The sequence below is a fragment of the Parasteatoda tepidariorum genome, chromosome 1, assembly GCF_982258835.1.
Source record: "Parasteatoda tepidariorum strain Cologne lab strain chromosome 1, Ptep-v5.0, whole genome shotgun sequence".
Taxonomy (NCBI): domain Eukaryota; kingdom Metazoa; phylum Arthropoda; class Arachnida; order Araneae; family Theridiidae; genus Parasteatoda; species Parasteatoda tepidariorum.
This window is the reverse complement of record NC_141755.1, coordinates 86741005-86765197: the sequence shown is the minus strand read 5'-3', so window position 1 is coordinate 86765197 and position 24193 is coordinate 86741005.

The following is a 24193-nucleotide window of genomic DNA, read 5'->3' as shown; positions in this document are numbered from 1 at the left end:
GAAACGTTCGAAATTGCCTCATATCGAAGAGTTCGAAAGTGCCCCCCCCCACATAAGCGTTCGAAACTGCCAAATACAGTAACGTTCGAAACTGCCTCCCCGCAGAAACGTTCGAAGCAGCCCCTCCCCTACAGAAACGATCGAAACTGCCCCTCCCCCACAGAAACGTTCGAAACAGACACTCACTCACCGAAACGTTCGAAACTGCCCCTCCCTCACAGAAGCGTTCGAAGCAGCCCCCCTCAGAAACGTTCGAAACTGCCCCTCAATCACATAAACGATCGAAACGGCCCCTCCCCCATAGACACACTCGAAATTGCCCCTCCCCCACAGAAACGTTCGAAACAGCCCCTTCCATGCAGAAACGTTCTAAAATGCCCTCCCCCACGGAAACGTTCGAAACTGCCCCACTCCCATAGAAACGTTCGAAACAGTCCCTCCCTCACAGAAATTTTCGAAACTGCCCCTCCCCCACAGAAACGTTCGAAACTGCCCCAGCCCTTCAGAAACGTTCGAAACTGCTCCTCCCCCACAGAAACGTTCGAAACAGTCCCTTCCATGCAGAAACGTTCGAAATTTCTCCTCCCCCACAGAAACGTTCGAAACTGCCCCACCCCCCACAGAAACGTTTGAAACAGTCCCTCCCTCACAGAAACGTTCGAAACTGCCCCTCCCCCCTCAGAAAAGTTCGAAACTGCCCCCACAACACAGAAACGTTCGCAACTGCCTCTCACCCACAGAAACGTTCGAAATTTCCCCTCCCAAACAGAAACGTTCGAAACTGCCCCCCTAAGGAACGTTCAAAACTGTCCCTTCCCCAATAAAACGTTTGAAATTGCCTCTCCCCCACATAAACGTTCGAAACTGCCCATCTCAGAAACGTTTGAAACTGCTCATCCCCCGTGGAAACGTTCGAAAATGCCCCTAACAGAAACTTTCGAAACTGCCCCTCATAGAAACTTTCGAAACTGCTCCCTCACTACAGAAACGTTCGAAACTGACCCCCCTCAGAAACGTTCGAAACAGCCCCATGCAGAAACGGTCGAAACTGCCCCCGTCAGAAACGTTCAAAAATGCCCTCCCCCACAGAAACATTCGAAACTGTTCCCACAACACAGAACCTTTCGAATCTACCACCACAGAAACGTTCGAAACTACCCTCCCACAGAAATGTTCGAAACTGCCTTCCCGCAGAAACGTTCGAAACTGACCTCCACCACAGAAACGTTCGAAAACGCCCCTCTCCCACAGAGACTTTCGAAGCTGCCTCAACGCTGAAACTGCCCCATACAAAAACGTTCGAAACTGCCCCCCACAGAAACGTTCGAAACTGCCGCCCTAAGAAACGTTCGAAACTGTCCCTCCATCACAGAAACGTTTGAAAACGCCCCTCAAAGAAACGTTCGAAATTGCTACACCCACACAGAAACGATCGAGACTGCCCGCCACAGAAACGTTCGAAACTGCCTCCCCGCAGAAGCGTTTGAAACTGCCCCATACAAAAACGTTCGAAACTTCCCCCCACAGAAACGTTCGAAACTGCCGCCCTAAGAAACGTTTGAAACTGTCCCTCCAGCACAGAAACGTTTAAAACCGCCCCCCACAGAAACGTTCGAAATTGCACCTCCCACACCGAGGAATTCGAAATTGCACCAAGCAGAAAATTTCGAAACTTCCACCCACAGAAACGTTCGAAACCGCCCTGTACAGAAATGTTCGAAACTGTCCACTACAGAAAAGATCGAAACTGCTCTATGCAGTAACGTTCGAAACTGCCTGCCCGCAGAAACGTTCGAAAGTGCCCATGTAGAAACGTTCGAAGCTGCCCCTCCCCCACAGAAACGTTCGAAACTGACATCCCCCACAGAAACGTTCGAAAAAGCCCCTCTCCCACAGAGACTTTCGAAACTGCCTCAACGCAGAAACAGTCGAAACTGTCCCATACAGAAACGTTCGAAACTGCCCCCCAGAGAAACATTCGAAACTGCCCCCTTAAGAAACGTTCGAAGCTACGCCTCCCCCACAGAAACTTTCAAAATTGCCCCTCCCCAACAGAAACGTTAGAAAAAGCCCCTCTCCCACAGAGACTTTCGAAACTGCCTCAACGCAGAAACGGTCGAAACTGTCCCATACAGAAACTGCCCCCCAGAGAAACGTTCGAAACTGCCCACCTAGGAAACGTTCGAAACTACGCCCCCCCCACAGAAACTTTCAAAATTGCCTCTCCCCAACAGAAACATTTGAAACAGCCCCCCCACAAAATTGTTCGAAACTGCCCCGCAAACAGAAACGCTCGAAATTGCCTCATATCAAAGTGTTCGAAAGTGCCCCCCACATAAGCGTTCGAAACTGCCAAATACAGTAACGTTCGAAACACTGCCTCTCCGCAGAAACGTTCGAAGCTGCCCCTTCCCCACAGAAACGATCGAAACTGCCCCTCCCCCACAGAAACGTTCGAAACAGTCCCTCTCTCACCGAAACGTTCGAAACTGCCCCTCCCTCACAGAAACGTTCGAAGCAGCCCCCCACAGAAACGTTTGAAACTGCCCCTCCCCCACATAAATGATCGAAACGGCCCCTCTCCCATAGACACATTCGAAATTGCCCCTCCCCCACAGAAACGTTCGAAACAGCCACTTCCATGCAGAAACGCTCTAAAATGCCCTCCCCCACAGAAACGTTCGAAATTGCCACTCCCCCACAGAAACGTTCAAAACTGCCCCACTCCCACAGAAACGTTCGAAACAGTCCCTCCCTCACAAAAACTTTCGAAACTGCCCCTCCCCCTCAGAAACGTTCGAAACTGCCCCAGCCCTTCAGAAACGTTCGAAACTGCCCCCACAGAAACTTTCAAAATTGCCCCTCCCCAACAGAAACGTTCGAAACAGCCCCTCCCCCACAAAATTGTTCGAAACTGCCCCGCACACGGAAACGTTCGAAATTGCCTCATATCGAAGAGTTCAAAAGTGCCCCCCCCCCACATTAGCGTTCGAAACTGCCAAATACAGTAACGTTCGAAACTGCCTCCCCGCAGAAACGTTCGAAGCAGCCCCTCCCCTACAGAAACGATCGAAACTGCCCCTCCCCCACAGAAACGTTCGAAACTGCCCCTCCCCCACAGAAACGTTCGAAACAGACACTCACTCACCGAAACGTTCGAAACTGCCCCTCCCTCACAGAAGCGTTCGAAGCAGCCCCCCTCAGAAACGTTCTAAACTGCCCCTCAATCACATAAACGATCGAAACGGCCCCTCCCCCATAGACACATTCGAAATTGCCCCTCCCCCACAGAAACGTTCGAAACAGCCCCTTCCATGCAGAAACGTTCTAAAATGCCCTCCCCCACGGAAACGTTCGAAATTGCCACTCCCCCACAGAAACGTTCGAAACTGCCCCACTCCCATAGAAACGTTCGAAACAGTCCCTCCCTCACAGAAACTTTCGAAACTGCCCCTCCCCCACAGAAACGTTCGAAACTGCCCCAGCCCTTCAGAAACGTTCGAAACTACTCCTCCCCCACAGAAACGTTCGAAACAGTCCCTTCCATGCAGAAACGTTCGAAATTGCTCCTCCCCCACAGAAACGTTCGAAACTGCCCCACCCCCCACAGAAACGTTTGAAACAGTCCCTCCCTCACAGAAACGTTCGAAACTGCCCCTCCCCCCTCAGAAAAGTTTGAAACAGCCCCCACAACACAGAAACGTTCGAAACTGCCTCTCACCCACAGAAACGTTCGAAATTTCCCCTCCCAAACAGAAACGTTCGAAACTGCCCCCCTAAGGAACGTTCAAAACTGTCCCTTCCCCAATAAAACGTTTGAAATTGCCTCTCCCCCACATAAACGTTCGAAGCTGCCCATCTCAGAAACGTTTGAAACTGCTCATCCCCCGTGGAAACTTTCGAAAATGCCCCTAACAGAAACTTTCGAAACTGCCCCTCATAGAAACTTTCGAAACTGCTCCCTCACTACAGAAACGTTCGAAACTGACCCACCTCAGAAATGTTCGAAACAGCCCCATGCAGAAACGTTCGAAACTGCCCCCGTTAGAAACGTTCAAAAATGCCCCTCCCCCACAGAAACGTTCGAAACTGTTCCCACAACACAGAACCTTTCGAATCTACCACCACAGAAACGTTCGAAACTACCCTCCCACAGAAATGTTCGAAACTGCCTTCCCGCAGAAACGTTCGAAACTGACCTCCACCACAGAAACGTTCGAAAACGCCCCTCTCCCACAGAGACTTTCGAAGCTGCCTCAACGCTGAAACATTTGAAACTGCCCCATACAAAAACGTTCGAAACTGCCCCCCTCAGAAACGTTCGAAACTGCCGCCCTAAGAAACGTTCGAAACTGTCCCTCCATCACAGAAACGTTTGAAAACGCCCCTCAAAGAAACGTTCGAAATTGCTACACCCACACAGAAACGATCGAGACTGCCCCCCACAGAAACGTTCGAAACTGCCTCCCCGCAGAAACGTTTGAAACTGCCCCATACAAAAACGTTCGAAACTTCCCCCCACAGAAACGTTCGAAACTGCCGCCCTAAGAAACGTTTGAAACTGTCCCTCCATCACAGAAACGTTTAAAACCGCCCCCCCCACAGAAACGTTCGAAATTGCACCTCCCACACCGAGGAATTCGAAATTGCACCAAGCAGAAAATTTCGAAACTTCCACCCACAGAAACGTTCGAAACCGCCCTGTACAGAAATGTTCGATACTGCCCACTACAGAAAAGATCGAAACTGCTCTATGCAGTAACGTTCGAAACTGCCTGCCCGCAGAAACGTTCGAAAGTGCCCATGTAGAAACGTTCGAAGCTGCCCCTCCCCCACAGAAACGTTCGAAACTGACATCCCCCGCGGAAACGTTCGAAAATGCCCCTAACAGAAACGTTCGAAGCAGCCCCCCACAGAAACGTTTGAAACTGCCCCTCCCCCACATAAATGTTCGAAACGGCCCCTCCCCCATAGACACATTCGAAATTGCCCCTCCCTCACAGAAACGTTCGAAACAGCCACTTCCATGCAGAAACGTTCTAAAATGCCCTCCCCCACAGGAACGTTCGAAATTGCCACTCCCCCACAGAAACGTTCGAAACTACCCCAGCCCTTCAGAAACGTTCGAAACTGCTCCTCCCCCACAGAAACGTTCGAAACAGTCCCTTCCATGCAGAAACGTTCGAAATTGCTCCTCCCCCACAGAAACGTTCGAAACTGCCCCATCCCCCACAGAAACGTTTGAAACAGTCCCTCCCTCACAGAAACGTTCGAAACTGCCCCTCCCCCTCAGAAAAGTTCGAAACTGCCCCCACAACACAGAAACGTTCGAAACTGCCTCTCACACACAGAAACGTTCGAAATTTCCCCTCCCAAACAGAAACGTTCGAAACTGCCCCCCTAAGGAACGTTCAAAATTGTCCCTTCCCCACAAAAACGTTCGAAATTGCCTCTCCCCCACATAAACGTTCGAAACTGCCCATCTCAGATACGTTTGAAACAGCTCCATGCAGAAACGTTCGAAACTGCCCCCGTCAGAAGCGTTCAAAAATGCCCCTTCCCCACAGGAACGTTCGAAACTGTTCCCACAGAAATGTTCGAAACTGCCTTCCCGCAGAAAAGTTTGAAACTGACCTCCATCATAGAAACGTTCGAAAACGCCCCTCTCCCACAGAGATTTTCGAATCTGCCCCATACAAAAACGTTCGAAACTGCCCCCCACAGAAACGTTCGAAACTGCCCCCCACAGAAACGTTCGAAACTGCCCCCCACAGTAACGTTCGAAACTGCCGCCCTAGGAAACGTTCGAAACTGTCCCTCCATCACAGAAACGTTTGAAAACGCATCTCAAAGAAACGTTCGAAATTGCTACTCCCACACCGAAGAATTCGAAACTGCCGCCCTAGGAAACGTTCGAAACTGTCCCTCCATCACAGAAACGTTTGAAAACGCATCTCAAAGAAACGGTCGAAATTGCTACTCCCACACCGAAGAATTCGAAATTGAACCAAGCAGAAAATTTCGAAACTTCAACCCACAGAAACGTTCGAAACCGCCCTGTACAGAAATGTTCGAAACTGCCCACTACAGAAAAGATCGAAACTGCTCTATGCAGTAACGTTCGAAACTGCCTGCCCGATGAAACGTTCGAAAGTGCCCATGTAGAAACGTTCGAAGCTGCCCCTCCCCCACAGAAACGCTCGAAACTGACATCCCCCACAGAAACGTTCGAAAAAGCCCCTCTCCCACAGAGACTTTCGAAACTGCCTCAACGCAGAAACGGTCGAAACTGTCCCATACAGGAACGTTCGAAACTGCCCCCCCAGAGAAACATTCGAAACTGCCCCCCTAAGAAACGTTCGAAGCTACGCCTCCCCCACAGAAACTTTCAAAATTGCCCCTCCCCAACAGAAACGTTCGAAACAGCCCCTCCCCCACAAAATTGTTCGAAACTGCCCCGCACACGGAAACGTTCGAAATTGCCTCATATCGAAGTGTTCGAAAGTGCCCCCCCACATAATCGTTCGAAACTGCCAAATGCAGTAACGTTCGAAACTGCCTCCCCGCAAAAACGTTCGAAGCAGCCCCTCCCCTACAGAAACGATCGAAACTGCCCCTCCCCCACAGAAACGTTCGAAATTTCCCCTCCCCCACAGAAATGTTCAAAATCGCCCCTCCCCCTCAGAAACGTTCGAAACTGCCCCCACAACACAGATACGTTCGAAACAGCCTCTCCCCTGCAGAAATGTTCGAAACTGCTCCTCCCCCTCAGAAACGTTCGAAACAGTCCCTCCCCCACAGAAACGTTCGAAACTGCCCCCACAACTCAGAAACGTTTGAAACTGCCCCCACAGCACAGAAACGTTCGAAACTGCCCACACAGAAACTTTCAAAACTGCCCCTAATAGAAACTTTCGAAACTGCTCCCTTAACACAGAAACGTTCGAAACTGCCCCTCCTCCGCATAAACATTCGAAACTGCCCCCCCCACAGAAACGTTCGAAACTGCCCTATTCAGAGATGTTTGAAACTTCCTCCCCGCGCAGAAACGTTCGAAACTGTCCCTCCCCTATAGAAACGTTCGAAACTGCCCCTCACCCTCAGAAACGTTCGAAATTGCCCCTCCCCAACAGAAACGTTCGAAACTGCCCCCTTAGAAAAGTTCAATACTGTCCCTCATCCACGTAAACGTTCGATACTGCCACTCCCCTGCAAAAACGTTTGAAACTGCTCCTCCCCAACAGAAACGTTCGAAACAGTCTCTCCCCTACAAAAACGTTCGAAAATGCCCCTCCCCCACAGAAACGTTCGTAACTGTTCCCACAACACAGAACCTTTCGAATCTACCCCCACAGAAACGTTCAAAACTGCCCCCTCCCCACAGAATCGTTCGAAACAGCCCCTCCCACGCAGAAACGTTCGAAACCGTCCCTCCCCCTCAGAAACGTTCGAAATTGCCCCTCCCCCAGCAGAAACGTTCGAAACTGTCCCTCCCCCACAGAAACATTCGAAACTGTCCCTCCCCCACTCAAACGTTTGAAATTGCCCCATATCGAAACGTTCGAAGCTGCCCCTCCCTCACAGAAACGTTTGAAACTGCCCCTTCCTTTGCCGAAACGTTCGAAACTGACCCCTACAGGAACGTTCGAAACTGCTCCCACAACACATAAACGCTCGAAATTTCCCCTCCCCCATATAAACGCTCAAAACTGCCCCCCCAAAGAAACGTTCGAAACTACCCCACTACAAACACACAGAGACGTTCGAAACTGCCTCCCCGCAGAAACGTTCGAAATTGCCCCATATCGAAACGTTCGAAGCAGCCCCTCCCTCACAGAAACGTTCGAAACTGACCCCTACAGAAACGTTCGAAACTGCTCCCACAACACAGAAACGTTCGATACTGCCACTCCCCTGCAAAAACGTTCGAAACAGCTCCTCCCCAACAGAAACGTTCGAAACAGTCCCTCCCCCACAAAAACGTTCAAAATGCCCCTCCCCCACAGAAACATTCGAAACTGTCCCTCCCCCGCTGAAACGTTTGAAATTGCCCCATATCGAAACGTTCGAAGCTGCCCCTCCCTCACAGAAACGTTTGAAACTGCCCCTCCTTCGCCGAAACGTTCGAAACTGACCCCTACAGAAACGTTCGAAACTGCTCCCACAACACATAAACGTTCGAAATTACCCCTCCCCCATAGAAACGTTCAAAACTGCCCCCCAGAGAAACGTTCGAAACTACCCCTCCCAAACACACAGAGACGTTCGAAACTGCCTCCCCGCAGAAACGCTCGAAATTGCCCCATATCGAAACGTTCGAAGCTGCCCCTCCTTCACAGAAACGTTCGAAACTGCCCCTCCCTCACCGAAACGTTCGAAAAAGTCCCTCCCCCATAAAAACGTTCTAAAATGCCCCTCCCCCACAGAAACGTTCGAAACTGTTCCCACAACACAGAACATTTCGAAACTACCCCCACAGAAACGTTCGAAACTGCCCCCCTAAGAAAAGTTCAAAACTGTCCCTCCCCCACAGAAGCGTTCGAAACTGCCCCACCCCCACAGAAACGTTCGAAACAGTCCCTCCCTCACAGAAACGTTCGAAACATCCCCCCACAGAAAGTTTCGAAACTTCCTTCCTGTAGAAACGTTCGAAACTGTCCCTCCCTCATTGAAACGTTCGAAATTGCCCCTCCCCCACGGAAACAATCGAAACTGCCCCCCCTCAAAAACGTTCGAAACTGTCCCTCCCATGCAGAAACGTACGAAACTGTCCCTCCCCAACAGAAACGTTCGAAATTGCCCCTCCCCCGCAGAAACGTTCGAAACTTCCCACCCCCACAGAAACGCTCGAAACAGTCCCTTCCTCACAGAAACGTTCGAAACTGCCTCCCTCTAAATTAAACAACCCCCCCACACACACACGCAGACGTTCGAAACTGCCTCCCCGCAGAAACGTTCGAAACTGACTCATACAGAAACGTCCGAAACTGCTCCCCGCAGAAACGTTCGAATCTGTCCCTCCCCCACAGAAACATTGGAAACTGTCCCTCCCCCACAGAAACGTTCGAAATTGCCCCTCCCCCATAGAAACGTTTGAAACTTCCCCTCCCGAACAGAAAAGTTCGAAACTTCCCCTCCCTCGCAGAAACGTTCAAAACTGCCCCCTTCAGAAACGTTTGAAACTGGCCCCCCACAGAAGCGTTCGAATAAGCCCCCTCACGTAAATATTCCGAACTTCCCCTTTCCCCACAGAAACGTTCGAAATTGCACCTCCCACACTGAAACATTCGAAACTGCCCCAAACAGAAAAGTATGAAACTGCCCCCCTCAGAAACGTTCGAAACTGTCCCACACTAAAACGTTCGAAACTGATCCATCACCAGAAAAACGTTCAAAACTGTTCCGTGAGAGAGAAACGACACGAAAGTAACTGTCAAATTATGTATATATAAAAACATCGGTTGAAACTTTCAATTTTAAAATCAACTGCTGAAATTTTCTTTTTGGAAAGTGACGGTAAACCTTCCTGCTGCTCTGAAAGTAACGATTGAAGCTTTCTGCTGTTCTGAAAGTAACAGTGGAAGCTTCCTGTTGTTCTGAAAGAAGCGGTTGAAACTTCCCGTTGGAAAAGTAACGGTTAAAAAGTAAGTTCTCTGCTATCTGGGCAGTGGTTTAAACTCACCGTTTTCGGAGCAGTGTTTTGAACTCCCCATTATCGGAGCGATGTTTGAAACTCCCCATAATCGGAGCGGTGTTTGAATCTCCCCGTTATCGGAGCGGTGGTTTAAACTCCTCGCTATCGGAGTCGCGTTGAAACTCCTTGTTTAAAAATTTTTAAATAATTCTTAGCAATGTGGTCACCGTAATTATGTATCTATTTTAATATATACGGTACCTTTTTATAAAAGTTTAAACAAATTTCTACATCAAATATGCATTTTAGACACATTATATATAATTTGTATTATATTTTTTTATTATTTTATTATATATTTCACATTACATATATTACTTTTTTTTAAAAAAAACTCTTTTTTTAACCAAACAATATTTTTTCTGCTTTTTTCTGCTTTTCTCTTATTTTAAAACGCTATATTTAATTTTCAATAACTTCGCAAAGAATTTTTATTTTTAAGAAAAGTACAAAAGAAATGGTCTTTAATGACATTTTTTTTTCCAAACATATAATTTTTGCAACAATTCTCAATCATCCTTATTCATTAAATCCCAGAGAACTTGAATCCTGTTTTTAGTTTCATCCATTTAAAAGATTAATTACAAATTTTGACGAAAAAATTACTTTATTATTGAGATAGCATCCCATTACGAACGAGATTTTCCGCATTTGATCTAAATGATGCAGGAATAATTACTATTTTTCCATGCGTTAACTGCGGATATGATTGATTAAAAAGTTTAATGATTTTTAAATATAATCTCAAGTTTGGATTCGTAGTGATTCAAAACGAAAAGAAAGAAAACTATTGAAAGCATTCTAAACGAAGTGATAAATTGATTGATTAGATTCTTTTGTTTTTCTACTTCTTTTGTTGGGAATTGTAAAATTTTATAAAAAAGTGATAATATATTTTTCAAAGAAAAGGATTAATTTTCTACTTTTAATTATGTATCTTATAAATAACTCCCAAATTTAAAGTGTGGTTATATAAATGCGCTATATCAAATTAAAAAAAAGCTTGCAATTGAAAAATGTAGCTTATTATGTTGCAACCTCTTAATTCAACTAAAACAGTGCCTTGATAACTTTTCTTTTTAATTAATCTATCAAAATGAAATTTTCGAGGAAAAAAGACTGCAAATTTAGGTCCGTAAAAGGTTTAGGTATAAGGCCATAGATTTAGGCTTTCTAGATTAGGTGCAGTGCTATAAATTTAGGTTTTTGTAAATTACGTATTAAGCTGTAGATTCGCTATGACCCTATTGGTTTAGTCTTTTGTAGATTAAGTGTAATGCTGTTATTTTAAATGTGTGCAAACTAGGTATAAGGCTTTTGATTTAGTTGCTTTTTCGTATTCGCGTATTTACGTATTTCTTAAAACCTATAATTCCTCAAAGTCTTAAATTTTGCTTTCCATTCAATTATAATTTCCTTTTTTATAAGGTTCAAACTTTATTAGTAGTGTTTTTATTTAGTCTGAAAATTTTTTCTGCTAGCACACTTTCCACATGCATAATGCTTTTTGGTCATTCACAAATATCGAAACAAAAAATGGAATTTAAAAGAATGCTTTAAATGAATGTTGCTTAGAAATAACACTAAATTAGTAAGCACTAGAAATAAAAAAAACTATCATTCCAACCACTTTATTTTAAATAATAGATAACTTTAAAAAATCTATCGGTTAAATAAATTTGTAAATATTCAGAAGAGGATGTTAGATTTACTCATATAACTAAAGCATAAATAAGCATTTCTGAGAATATATATTACGTACTAAGAATGATATATGTGATATATTTATACTAAGAATTATTATTGTTGCATTCATCTTTAGCAGGTGCATATCACATTTCATTCTCCCAACGTCTGAACGTATAAAATATTAGACACCCTTAATATAATCTATACTAACACCATTACGTTTCCAAGTAATTTAATAGATTTATTGCTTATTTATCGCTGTCTTAAATGTTTTATTTTTGAGTTTTTATGTGTAGAGAAATTTTTATCATTCATTTTTGATAAATAGTGACATTTTTTGATAATAAAGTTTCGCATTTTAGTATTTCTGAAAATTTGACAATGTCTTTTGTAATTGTTATATTGACATAAAAACAACATAAATAAAGTAAAACCTATTTAATAAATTAATTAATGTAAATGAAAATAGATAAATGTTTGACCATGGGTAGGCGAAAGTTGCAATACTTTACAGCAGGGATGGGCAAACTTTTTTGATCGAGGGCCAAAAATCAAGAAAAAAAAATATTTGGTGGGCCAAGTAAAATCTTCAAAATTTAAGAGAGAAAAAAAAAGTGATGTACAAGTTTTAATTTAAATATTTAGTGGGATGAAGGAAATTGCTATTTCATTTCTAAAAGTTCCTTATATTAAGGTTCGAAGTGAGATGTGCTTATTTTAAGGAACAAGGCTAAATCCTTTTCTGTTAGTCTACTTCTGAAATAATTTTTTCTAAGGTTCATAATTGAAAACTCTTGTTCACGTATATAAGATTAAGCAAACATAGCACTGATTTTCTGGGCGTGAAATTTTAAATTTTGGAAACTAGCTTTTGGTAATGATTTGTCAAACTTAGGCATATTTAGAAACAACTGCTTCAGATGATTGTTAGATTGTCCGTTCTTTGGAGCGTAAAATGCGCAGTCTGCCAAATGTGAAGTACAATTTACCTATATTAGATTCCATAAGTCAGCTCCTCGAGAAAGACAAACGCTAGTTGGAGCCAATCTACGGCTATTCTATAAAGAACTTCTGCTTTCAACATTTTACCAATTGAAGCTGTCTGTACTAACTATTTCCATCAATTTATGTTTTGTAGAACAAAAATTGAGAAAGTAAAAATTTCATCAGTACTTTGTTAAAAAAGGAAAAACAGAAATAATTTTAAACATAGTCGACAACAAAATGGATGTATATTGTTTATATTTGCCGCTGATCGGCAAATAAAAATTCTATCCGCGGGCCGGATAAAATCTTCCGGTGGGCCACAGTTGGCCCGCGGGCCGTAGTTTCCTCATCCCTGCTTTACAGAATTAAAAAATAATAATAATTATAAATAATATTATTAAATTTATGGTTAATTCCTTCCTTTCTAGATCTTTTAATTTTGACTTTTAATGTGTTCATGTTGAGTTTTCATTATTTTCAAAGTGTTAAAATAAGAACGTTTTAATGAATGGATTCAAAACTCTTCAGTAAATTGATGTTTGGCTGAAAATTGGATTTCTCGTACCATTCTTATTAAACAATTGTTAAAAAATATAGTATTTTAGTGTTTTGCAAGTGCGTTACACATTATGTAAAACAAAAGTCTTCAAATTAATCGTTGGACGGTCTATCAACTACAACGCATTTTGCAAAATATTTTATTGAGTATCAGACAATCAAAACCTAAAAGGGTCAGAATTTCAGATAATTTTTGCCAATTTTTTAAAGGCCGTCCCACAGATCTAGACTGAAGTGACGTTTTATATGAAGTTTTGAATCACTCATAAGTAATCTTGTAGAAAATAACTTTAAAAAGAATTTATTAAACAAAGAATCATTCATTAAGAAATGTCCTACCACAAGAGTAAAAAAAGCTTTCCCACAACGAGTTGAAAATAGGTAGCCTTCTCGCTATTTTGATGTAATCTGCTTAGGAAACGAGTTATTTATTCTCACAAATTTCAAAAACTAGCTAAAAATTTTCAATACATAACGTTGATATTTTTTTTTAAAAAAACTTGTCGCTGCAACAATATTGAATATATATACTAAGCTCTAAATTAAGACGTCCTTACAATTTGTTTGGTTAAAAGGGGCCTGGTATTCAACAGAAAAACATTGTTTTATAACTTTCCAGTTAACAGTATCCATTCATTAGCAAACTTAGTAACTAATTTAAAAATTTGATTATAAAATTATTCATATATCCAAAGCTAAACACAACAAACCATGCTTGTCTTACTGCATTTTATTCAACATGCATTTTAATATTTGTGAATTTCAATGAGAATTTAATCTGAAATCAATAGCAAAAGTAACTCAAAGTTCATTTTAATGAAACTGTTTTAGTTCATTCCTTGCCCTAGGATGCGCAATTCCACGTAGGGCAAGGCCATAAGACATAGCTACGACATTTTTAACAGTTAAATATAATGCAACGTTTCTCATATTTGTGACATTACACATTTAGTGACATTATAATTAAAGCTCGCCACAATTATTCTTTAACGGAATATTTAAAGTTTGCTTGTGTTTTCGTTTGCTATAATTTCAAAATATTTTAGCAGATTTTGTTAAAATTATACCAAAAACAAACTTTCCATTTGCAGTTCTTATTTTCTTTCATATAATTCATTCAATGCTTTCCTTTTGAAATTTTAACTGATGAACCGTATACAATAATGTATTGGTGAATGCATTATTGTGCACTGCAGATTCATTCATGCTTCTATTCATGCAGTTATTCATAAATACAGCATCGCTCCAATACGTTTAATATTTTTAAATATTGTAACGGCGAATGCATTATTTTTCTAAATGCATTGTTTTGCAAATTTTTTCATATTTTCAGTCATACAACTTATTCGTCAATATATACGTCATAGTATTCAAAAATGCATTATTGCATATTGAAAGCTTATTTTTACATCATTCATACTCTCAATATAACAGCTTACTGTGCATAGAAATGCATTATTGTGTAAAGTAATTTTATTCTAATGGTAGTAATAATATTCAATTTTGTAACGGTGAATGCATTATTTTTCTAAATGTATTGTTTTGCAAATTTATTCATATTTTCAGTCATACAATTCATTCGTCAATATATACGTCATAGTATTCAAAAATACATTATTGCATATTGAAAGCTTATTTTTACACCATTCATACTCTCAATATAACAGCTTACTGTGCATAGAAATGCATTATTGTGTAAAGTAATTTTATTCAAACGGTGGTAATAATATTTAATTTTGTAACGGTGAATGCATTATTTTTCTAAATGCATTGTTTCGCAAATTTATTCATATTTTCAGTCATACAATTCATTTGTCAATACATACGTCATAGTATTCAAAAATGCATTATTGCATATTGCAAGCTTATTCCTTCACCATTCATACAATATAACCTCATACTGTGTAGAGAAATTCATTATTGTGTAAAATAATTTTATTCAAACTTTCGTTCGAATAATTTACTCTCCGGTGCTTGAAAATGAATTCTTAAAGTTAGCCTATAAAGTTGCACTTGATGCCAATAACACGACCTTTCGTAATAACTTCAGAAACTACCAAATTTACTTGTGTGATGTATATGGATGCCATCCAGTATTTTATGCTACATTTATTCCTATGATGTTAAAAGAATTGTATATGGTCTATCCACTTAGAGTTTATCAACGTCTTAAGAGAAGAAACTCTGATTAGTTTGCTAAGCCTGCATTACTTGATGAGAAAAGCTTTTGGTCACGTTTTGGGATATTGCCACACAACGTATCAAAGCTCCAGGAAAACATGTGAAGCATAACACGTTCTGATTGAAGAATCTTGATAGAACGTGTAATATTAGTACCACAAACAGAAAGTAATTATTGAAACTAGTAATAGATTAACAATAAAAGTTTTTGAAGAAAAAGGAAGGTATATTTTTATTGAAGGTATATTTTTCTTGAAAGTATATTTTTATTGAGTGATATTAAATTAAAGCGTTTTTAAATAGTAAAATAATAAAAAAATGACCACTTGAATTTATTCTTAAATACATATTTTCTCATTTTAGCACAAATTGACAGTTTGAAAATCTATATATATATTTCTCTTACACGGCGACAAAAAAAAGAATCATTACAGCTCCCCGAATGGCAACGCTAGAAAATCGACCAATAATTGCCGCTAAAAATGTCACATGCCAAATCTAGCTGTGGTGGCTCAACGTATAGCGCTTTTAAAAACGGAAACTGAAATAACCAGAGAAAGCATTCTCACCAAATGTGATCTCTTCCGAAATTCACCCTATCAGCTGCGGCAATCTCATACTATTAAGCTAGGCAGAAGTGAGTAGTCTTTGTCGATAGATCTCTATTTTAGTATTTCGTCGAAAGCGCTTTTTTCACGAATTTATATATTACGAACCTATTTGACGATTTGTCATTTATATCACGAATTTATTTGTTTTATTATTGTTATTAGTTATTCATTGAAAAATGGGTCTCAGTCGTGCTGTTGCGCCTTAAGATTTTATACTATAGCACATTTCTAATAGGTTTAACGAATTTCGTGTCATTTATTCGAATTCAAATTTATTTTAATTACTTAGTATTTACTAAAAAGATGTAATTTTTTTTTAAAAAAAGTTGTTATACGGATTTGAATGACTGTTTTGAATTCTTAGAATTTTGTGCATTTGCAATGTACCTAAGTTAGTAGCGAGCTTGGCTTGCGAAGCAAACCATATAAGATTGCGTAGCAATTTTCCGGGGTTAGCGAGCGCCCACTAGTTGCGCCCACAATCAGTTTCATGACAAATTACGCTATACTTAATCCGTCTTTAGCTGTTTTTCAACAATATTAGCATCTTTATGGCCATTATCAATACTTATAGTTGCATATTCTTATAACATAGTTGCATATTCTTGTAACAGTTGCATATTCTTATAAAGTAGTTGCATATTCTTATAATATGTTATATAATTATTCAATATTCTTGTAACAGTTGCATATTGTTATAAAGTAGTTGCATATTCTTATAAAATAGTTGCATATTCTTTAACATAGTTGCATATTCTTGTAACAGTTGCATATTCTTATGTTATAATATAATATGTTATATAATTATATAATATGTTATATATTATGTTATATAATTATATAATATGTTACATAATTAATGCATATTCTTATGAAGTAGTTGCATATTCTTATAAAATAGTTGCATATTTTTATAAAATAGTTGAAAAAGCTGGTTCAGTTTAGTAAAACCTAACAGTAGTTATTTTTCCCAACAACTTTATCATCTTCATGATCGCTAACAATGCATTCAATTCGTAATCTCAAATCGTTGACAATTATTGAAAAACAGTTTTAAGAAATCGTTGACCAGCCAAGAAATAACTTGTATTGTCATACCCAAACTTTGTTGACTTATGACGAATTAACTCGTCATTGCATTTCCAATTTCAATTTATGAAACCCAGGGTGATATGGAACATTGCAAAAGCTTTGTGCATCGTGTCCAACGTTTAATTTCATTTCATTAAGTAAAAATAAAATTTATTGAAGTTTATTTCGAATGTTTTATTTTACTACATATTCAAATACAAATAGCCGGTTTCACGACATAGTTTCAGCATGAAATTGCCTTTCAACAAAGCGTTTGATATGGTAAAACTAAACTATCGTTATTATTTTTCACAACATTAAAACTGTATGACCATTAGCAATGGCTTAAAATAGTTGCACACTTTCATTGACATTTGTTAATTTAATATATTAGAACTACAAATTTTTAGCATTTCTCAAGGCAATATTAGTTATTTTTATGATCTCTAACAGTACAATGAAATGGTTGCATATCCTCAAGTTGTTGACTTGTACGAAAAAGCTGTTCTAACGAAGAAAAACTAAAGTGGCGTAAACGTATAATATTAAAATGTCTTTCCTTAAGATCATCAAATATTAAATGTTTATGTTCAATTCATAAATTGTTTTGAATTCAGTTAACAATTTGTTTTTATTTTAATATTTACTGCTTTTTTAAGATTGGAATGATAAAATGGTTAAGACTTATTTAGAGAATTTTACGGTCGATCTGTTTTAAGTTTAAATTTATGAACCGTTCACCATTTCTTACATTCTACTGAAAGATATTTTATGATTTAAAATTTTTTTGAGATATTAAAAATGTTAAACTCATTAATTGCAAGAAATTCAGCATAAAAGATATATTTTTCTACACTTTTTTTTAAAGCTGACAAGTTAGAAGACAATTTCTTTCAGTTCGTACATATGTATACTTCATATTCTTAGATTTTTCGGACAGCGGTAGCCCAGTGGTTAGAGAATCAGACTCCAGTTCTGGGGGGGGGGGATTCGAATTGGACTCTGCTAAAAGCCGTTTACTACATGCGATATTCGAGCTGGTCAAATCTGAGGAATTAAAAGTTCTGTTGTTCGCTGAATAGTGCCATGGATACAGGGATGTTCAGAAAATTTTCTTCCACTTCAGATTCATGTCTAAATTGAGGAAGTGGCCTTACTAATGCGATCCCCTCTGTAGAGGATCAAAATTGTGATGGAATTAATCATTCTCAGGGATGTTTCCCAGACCGTCGACAATAGCCCATTGCGCAGGTCTAGTGCAACGTAAATAAAGTACCTATAGTGCGACTTTCAGGAGAACTTCTCCAGACACCGTCTCGCGTCGTGGCGGGTACTATGGTTACGAGGAAAGGTCACTTCGAATAGGGGTGTGGAATGGATAGTTTTGTCTTAATCTTAGCGTAGGTCGTCGTGAGTAAGCCTACACCTTCTTTCCTTCATTTCACCCCCATTAGAAATGTGCCCTCGCTTGTTACCATAGCAGCAGGCAGCAGCAGACAGCACCAGACTTTCAATCTGGAGGCGTACTCGTCCTCATATTTTTCGATTTGTTGTTATAATTTGTGGTTCTACTTTGCTTTTCATATGTTAAAATTATGTAGAATGTTTCGTCGATGTTCTTTCTATTCTAGACACACATTAAAATGAATGTTTAAGCAAAGGTATTTAAGAAATTGAACATAAAATTTGATTTCGTTTATTAAACTTCTTGTATGAAAATTATTTTTTGAAGAGAAAAAATAATGGATCCAAATAAATCGTAATGTGATGACACCCAGTTGCCTAAAACACTTAGGCTTTTTTTAAAAAAAGATATTGCGAGAAAACAGTTCGTTCTACAAGATTTTCATGGGTTCTGTAAATTTATTACACTGGTATTTACGTTGTATGAATTTAGATTTCTTTAAACGTTCTGAGTACGGTGAGATGTCTGAAAATTTACTGCTGTAATATACCCAGCCAACTAGACTCCGAAGTTTCCCGATCATAATAGTGAATATTGTTTAAAATAAAATACGACATCCCTTGTTTGGTTGTTGAAATTGGGCTTGTAGTGTATCTACCACTACAAAATTACAACTACAATTCACTAGTATATAAGACATGTTAACTCGACTCTATGTCGGGGTACCTTTTCATAGATGACGGTTGACATGGTCTATAATTAAATCCCCGCATTGGTGACCTTCGGACGTGATGCGAACACGCCTACCTTCGCAGTAACGTCCACTGCGATATGGACACGCCTATCTTGACAGTAACGCCCACTTCGATTTGTAACGCCTACTTTCGATGGATGGTCCACATTGGACAGTTGACTTGCTACTTGTGACTGTGACATTATCCACCTCCTCGCACTGTTGCTACTCAGTCTCTTCTCGATCACGCACAACGTCGGCTTGCATACACTCGACTGCTAACGGCAACACAGGAGCGACTACGATCGTGAAGTTAATACACCTCTCACATTCAGCACTCAAAAAGTACGGTGATCTTAATACAGCTCTCCAGGCTTCTCACAAAACAGCAATGATTCAACTAGTGGTAACCATTCATCGAATTCTTTCACAGATATAATTCTGGTGGGGGAGTACTGTAGCGTATCTACCACTACAAAATTACAACTACAATTCACTAGTATATAAGACATGTTAACTCGACTCTATGTCGGGGTACCTTTTCATAGATGACGGTTGACATCGTCCATAATTAAATCCCCACAGGTTTAAAGCACATTTTTTTATGTAACTATTTTGTTAATAACATATTTCGAGTCGTAATCATTTTTAAACACTATTTTTACTCATTGGCTCACTAATTGTGCTTTAAATTTTGTACAACGTATTGTATTTAAGTTAATGTAAATATGTATATTTATTTGGACGATAAGTATTTTGTCATAATTACGATATAAATAGAACAAAACTGCATTTGAAAGAAAACTGTTGTATAGCTTTATAAATAAATATTTTAAAGTTTCCTTACACGCAAAGCATTAGAAATCTATCCTTTTTCTTTGAATTGATGGCTAAGGCTACAAGATTGGGATAAAAATAATTCTTTGCCAGATTTAGGAGATCCAGATAAAATGAAGCAGACGAAAAAGCATTTATCACGCGGAAGAAAGACAAACAATATTTTACAGTTCCTTGTCGAAGGAATCATTGAATCGTACATCAGTACAATTCTGATAGAAGTAAATCGGTTTTATGCTCACACTTAAGATTTGAAATATAAGCTAAGTTGTTTTATTTTTTTAGGAACAAGTTTCAGTGATGCGTGAGAAAAAAAAGAATTTTGGGTAGATGTTACAGAATTTTCAAAGCCACATTGAATAACAGACTATTTTTTCTAAAATAACACTTGGTATTGGATAACGTTTGAATCCATACCCTGTTCAGGAAATAAAATTATTTTTATTTTGAATGAAGCTATTATTCTGTATAGTACTTGTATAAGACTGAGTCGAAACAATAATTTAAAGAGAAATTATACTCAATTTAAGCTCATTGAGTTACTTTTTGAAAATACTTTTATTTGTTTTAACTTAGTTCCACAAACGGAATTGTTACATTCTAACTATTGCGTGTAAAAACGGGCATAATCTTAAATGGTTACAAACAATTAAACCCTAAACAATTACAAACAATTAACTTCAAATAAATAAAAGAAAACTATTATATTTAAAAGTTTAAAAACAAATGAGAAAATTTTCGTAAAGGGTTAAAATTATTTTTCATCTTTATATTACTTAAGTTTAAATAACCGTTTTTTTCCCTGTGAATAATATAAAGTAGGAATTTAAAAAAATCTTTCGTTTAAGTTTTTCTTTTAAATGTACAGTGCGCCCCCCCCGAAAAAAACGGTCTGCTTTTAATAACTTTTGATCTAGTGATCGGATCTTCGCGTTCCAGGACTCATTCTTAATGACTTAAAGGCGTGACCTCAAATATTGTAATTAATTAGCGAATACGATATTTTAAATAACGAAATCAGACTCAAACCCTACTTTCTCTGAATAAACATAATTTATTTTCAACGGATTCGCATTTCTGACACCCAAAATATAGGGGGCAGTCGCAATCTGTAAAATTAACTCTCCGTAGTTTGTCCAGTAGTGCGATCCAAAGTTTGGACTCATTAATGATTTTTTTTCGCGTATTTTACCACATCTCGAGAGCTTTCTAAGCGAATTGAAATATTTCTGCACAATTATGAAACTGGCTAATCCAACTATAATTCCATGCAAAACATAACTATTGATAGTTATTTTTTTTTATTATTTGATTTACTAATAGTCACAAGCAGCTTGGGAATTCATTCACTGGAATAGCGTAAGGAATGCCATACAGGTGTAAGAAATGCCGCATAGGTGTATGGAATGCTATATAGGTGTAAGGAATGCCATATAGGTGTAAGGAATGCCAAACTGGTGTAAGGAATGCCGAACCGGTGACAGGAAGGAAAAACCAATGTTAGGAATATCAGATGTGAGAGAATAATTGTATTATGAGAGTGAATAATTGTTTTCCGGTGAGTTAATTTAGACGTATCGGGGTGTTTTTGCCGTGCCAGGTTCCCAAGAATGTTACCTACCAGCAGCTAAGACAAATCTGTTGGTCCAGCAACACAAAATTGCTAAAAGCCAGCAGCTAAAACGATGGGTCAGCATAAGCTTTCCGCCACCTTCACCTGTACAAAAATAAACAGCTGGCCTACGGTCGACCCAACAGTATGAGCCATTCGTTTGCCAGGAGTTATGAACCCTGCATTTCCTGACTAAAAAGCACAGGGAAAGTGATTATCCAACTCTTTTTGATGTGAAACCAAGTAAATCGACGACAATGTATCAACTGACGGCCTACAACCTGTATGCATCCCTCCTCGTTATTGAGGGTTACTAGAGGACATTCACCAATCTATAGGGGCAACTGATAACCTTAAACCCATTTATTTCTATTATTTAATCTTACGAAAAATATTCATTTATTTAATTAAAAATTTGCCAAATAAATATTAATCTATCTGGGTAATTAATATTTATTTAAATAATTTTTTTAAATTAGGAACAAAGATAATTTTTGTAAGTAATTTTTGCATTTAAAAGTTAATTGTTTTAAAACAAATATTTCGTGCACAATTTGACTCTTCAGCCCAGAAGACGTGCAATGCATAAGCTACTTTTACACTCATTAATATATATATATATATATATATATATATATATATATATATATATATATATATATATATATATATATATATATATATATATATAAGTTCAAAATGAAGAATAAAACAAAGAAAAATTATAGACAAAAGAAAAAAGGGGGTGGGAAATAATAAGTAAAAAAATAACAAACAACATTTTATTTAAAAAAAAAAAAAAAAAAAAAAAAAAAAGTGAAATGTTCATTAAAAAACCGGAAAAAAAGCCGGAAAAAAAAGATATAATCTTTTCTTCAGCCCACACGATTATATCCGAAAAACAGAGTGCACTCTGTTTAAACCCATTTATTTCTATTATTTAATCTTACGAAAAATATTCATTTATTTAATTAAAAATTTGCCAAATAAATATTAATCTATCTGGGTAATTAATATTTATTTAAATAATTTTTTTAAATTAGGAACAAAGATAATTTTTGTAAGTAATTTTTGCATTTAAAAGTTAATTGTTTTAAAACAAATATTTCGTGCACAATTTGACTCTTCAGCCCAGAAGACGTGCAATGCATAAGCTACTTTTACACTCATTAATATATATATATATATATATATATATATATATATATATATATATATATATATATATATATATATATATATATATATATATATATATATATATATATATATATATATATAAGTTCAAAATGAAGAATAAAACAAAGAAAAATTATAGACAAAAGAAAAAAGGGGGTGGGAAATAATAAGTAAAAAAATAACAAACAACATTTTATTTAAAAAAAAAAAAAAAAAAAAAAAAAAAAGTGAAATGTTCATTAAAAAACCGGAAAAAAAGCCGGAAAAAAAAGATATAATCTTTTCTTCAGCCCACACGATTATATCCGAAAAACAGAGTGCACTCTGTTTTTCGGATATAATCGTGTGGGCTGAAGAAAAGATTATATCTTTTTTTTCCGGCTTTTTTTCCGGTTTTTTAATGAACATTTCACTTTTTTTTTTTTTTTTTTTTTTAAATAAAATGTTGTTTGTTATTTTTTTACTTATTATTTCCCACCCCCTTTTTTCTTTTGTCTATAATTTTTCTTTGTTTTATTCTTCATTTTGAACTTATCTAATGAGTGCTGTTTACTTGCAGCTTAAGCGCAATAAATGATACTTATTGTTTTTCTTAATTTTCTTGTATTTATTTATTTATATATATATATATATATATATATATATATATATATATATATATATATATATATATATATATAATAGTACAAATATAAAATAGCTTTATCTTTTACGAGCTTCTTATAGTAGAACAATAAAGCTACTTTTCAAATTAATATAACTTTCGTATCTTTCGTTCAAATTAACATAACTTTCGTTCTACTCATTGTCAATATATGTATAATTTGCTAAACATATTAAAGTTAAAAAATAAAGTCCTAACATAAAATCTATGCATTTAAGAGAACCTAAAGAATTACTATATTCCATCCTCAATGGCACGACAGACCCGGGTGGGCCCTGGTCTTCTCAATCAACTTCCTCCAGGCCTGCCTCCGCCTGGCAGTTGTCTTCCAGTTTGAGACTTTTAAGACTGAAAAGTCTCTTTCCACGCAGTCGGCCCATCTCAGCTTTGGTCGACTTCTGGGTCTTGATCCGATGGGCTGAGCCAAAAAGATTATGTTTGTCGAACGCTCTCTGTTCATTCGAATGATGTGACCAGCCCATTTAATTCTTTGGATTTTTACATACTTGACAACATCAGGCTCTCTAAAAGCCCGATAGAGTTCTGAGTTTGAACGTCTGTACCAAGTACCATCAACTTGTTTGCCCCCAAAAATGGATGAATTACTATATTATCTTAAACAAAAATGAATACAACTTACACCTGATAATACAAAGAAGCTATCAACTGATGATTTTGTGAGGTATTGACCATGAATTAATGTATTTCTGATTATATCTTGACTAACAGCTAATTTAGCCAGCAATAAGTATACTGTTCAATAATAAATCAATTCTGATTGTCTAAGAATTGCATGTACCTTGAAATTAGTTTAATGCATAATTGAGACTATATCTTGCATACATTTTATTTAAATATCCATAAATAATACAAAAACATTGCTCATATATAAGAAATTGAGTTTTAAAAGCATTAAATAAATTCAAAAGATAATTCTTTTCATGTTACTGCCTTTATTAACATTGAATCACT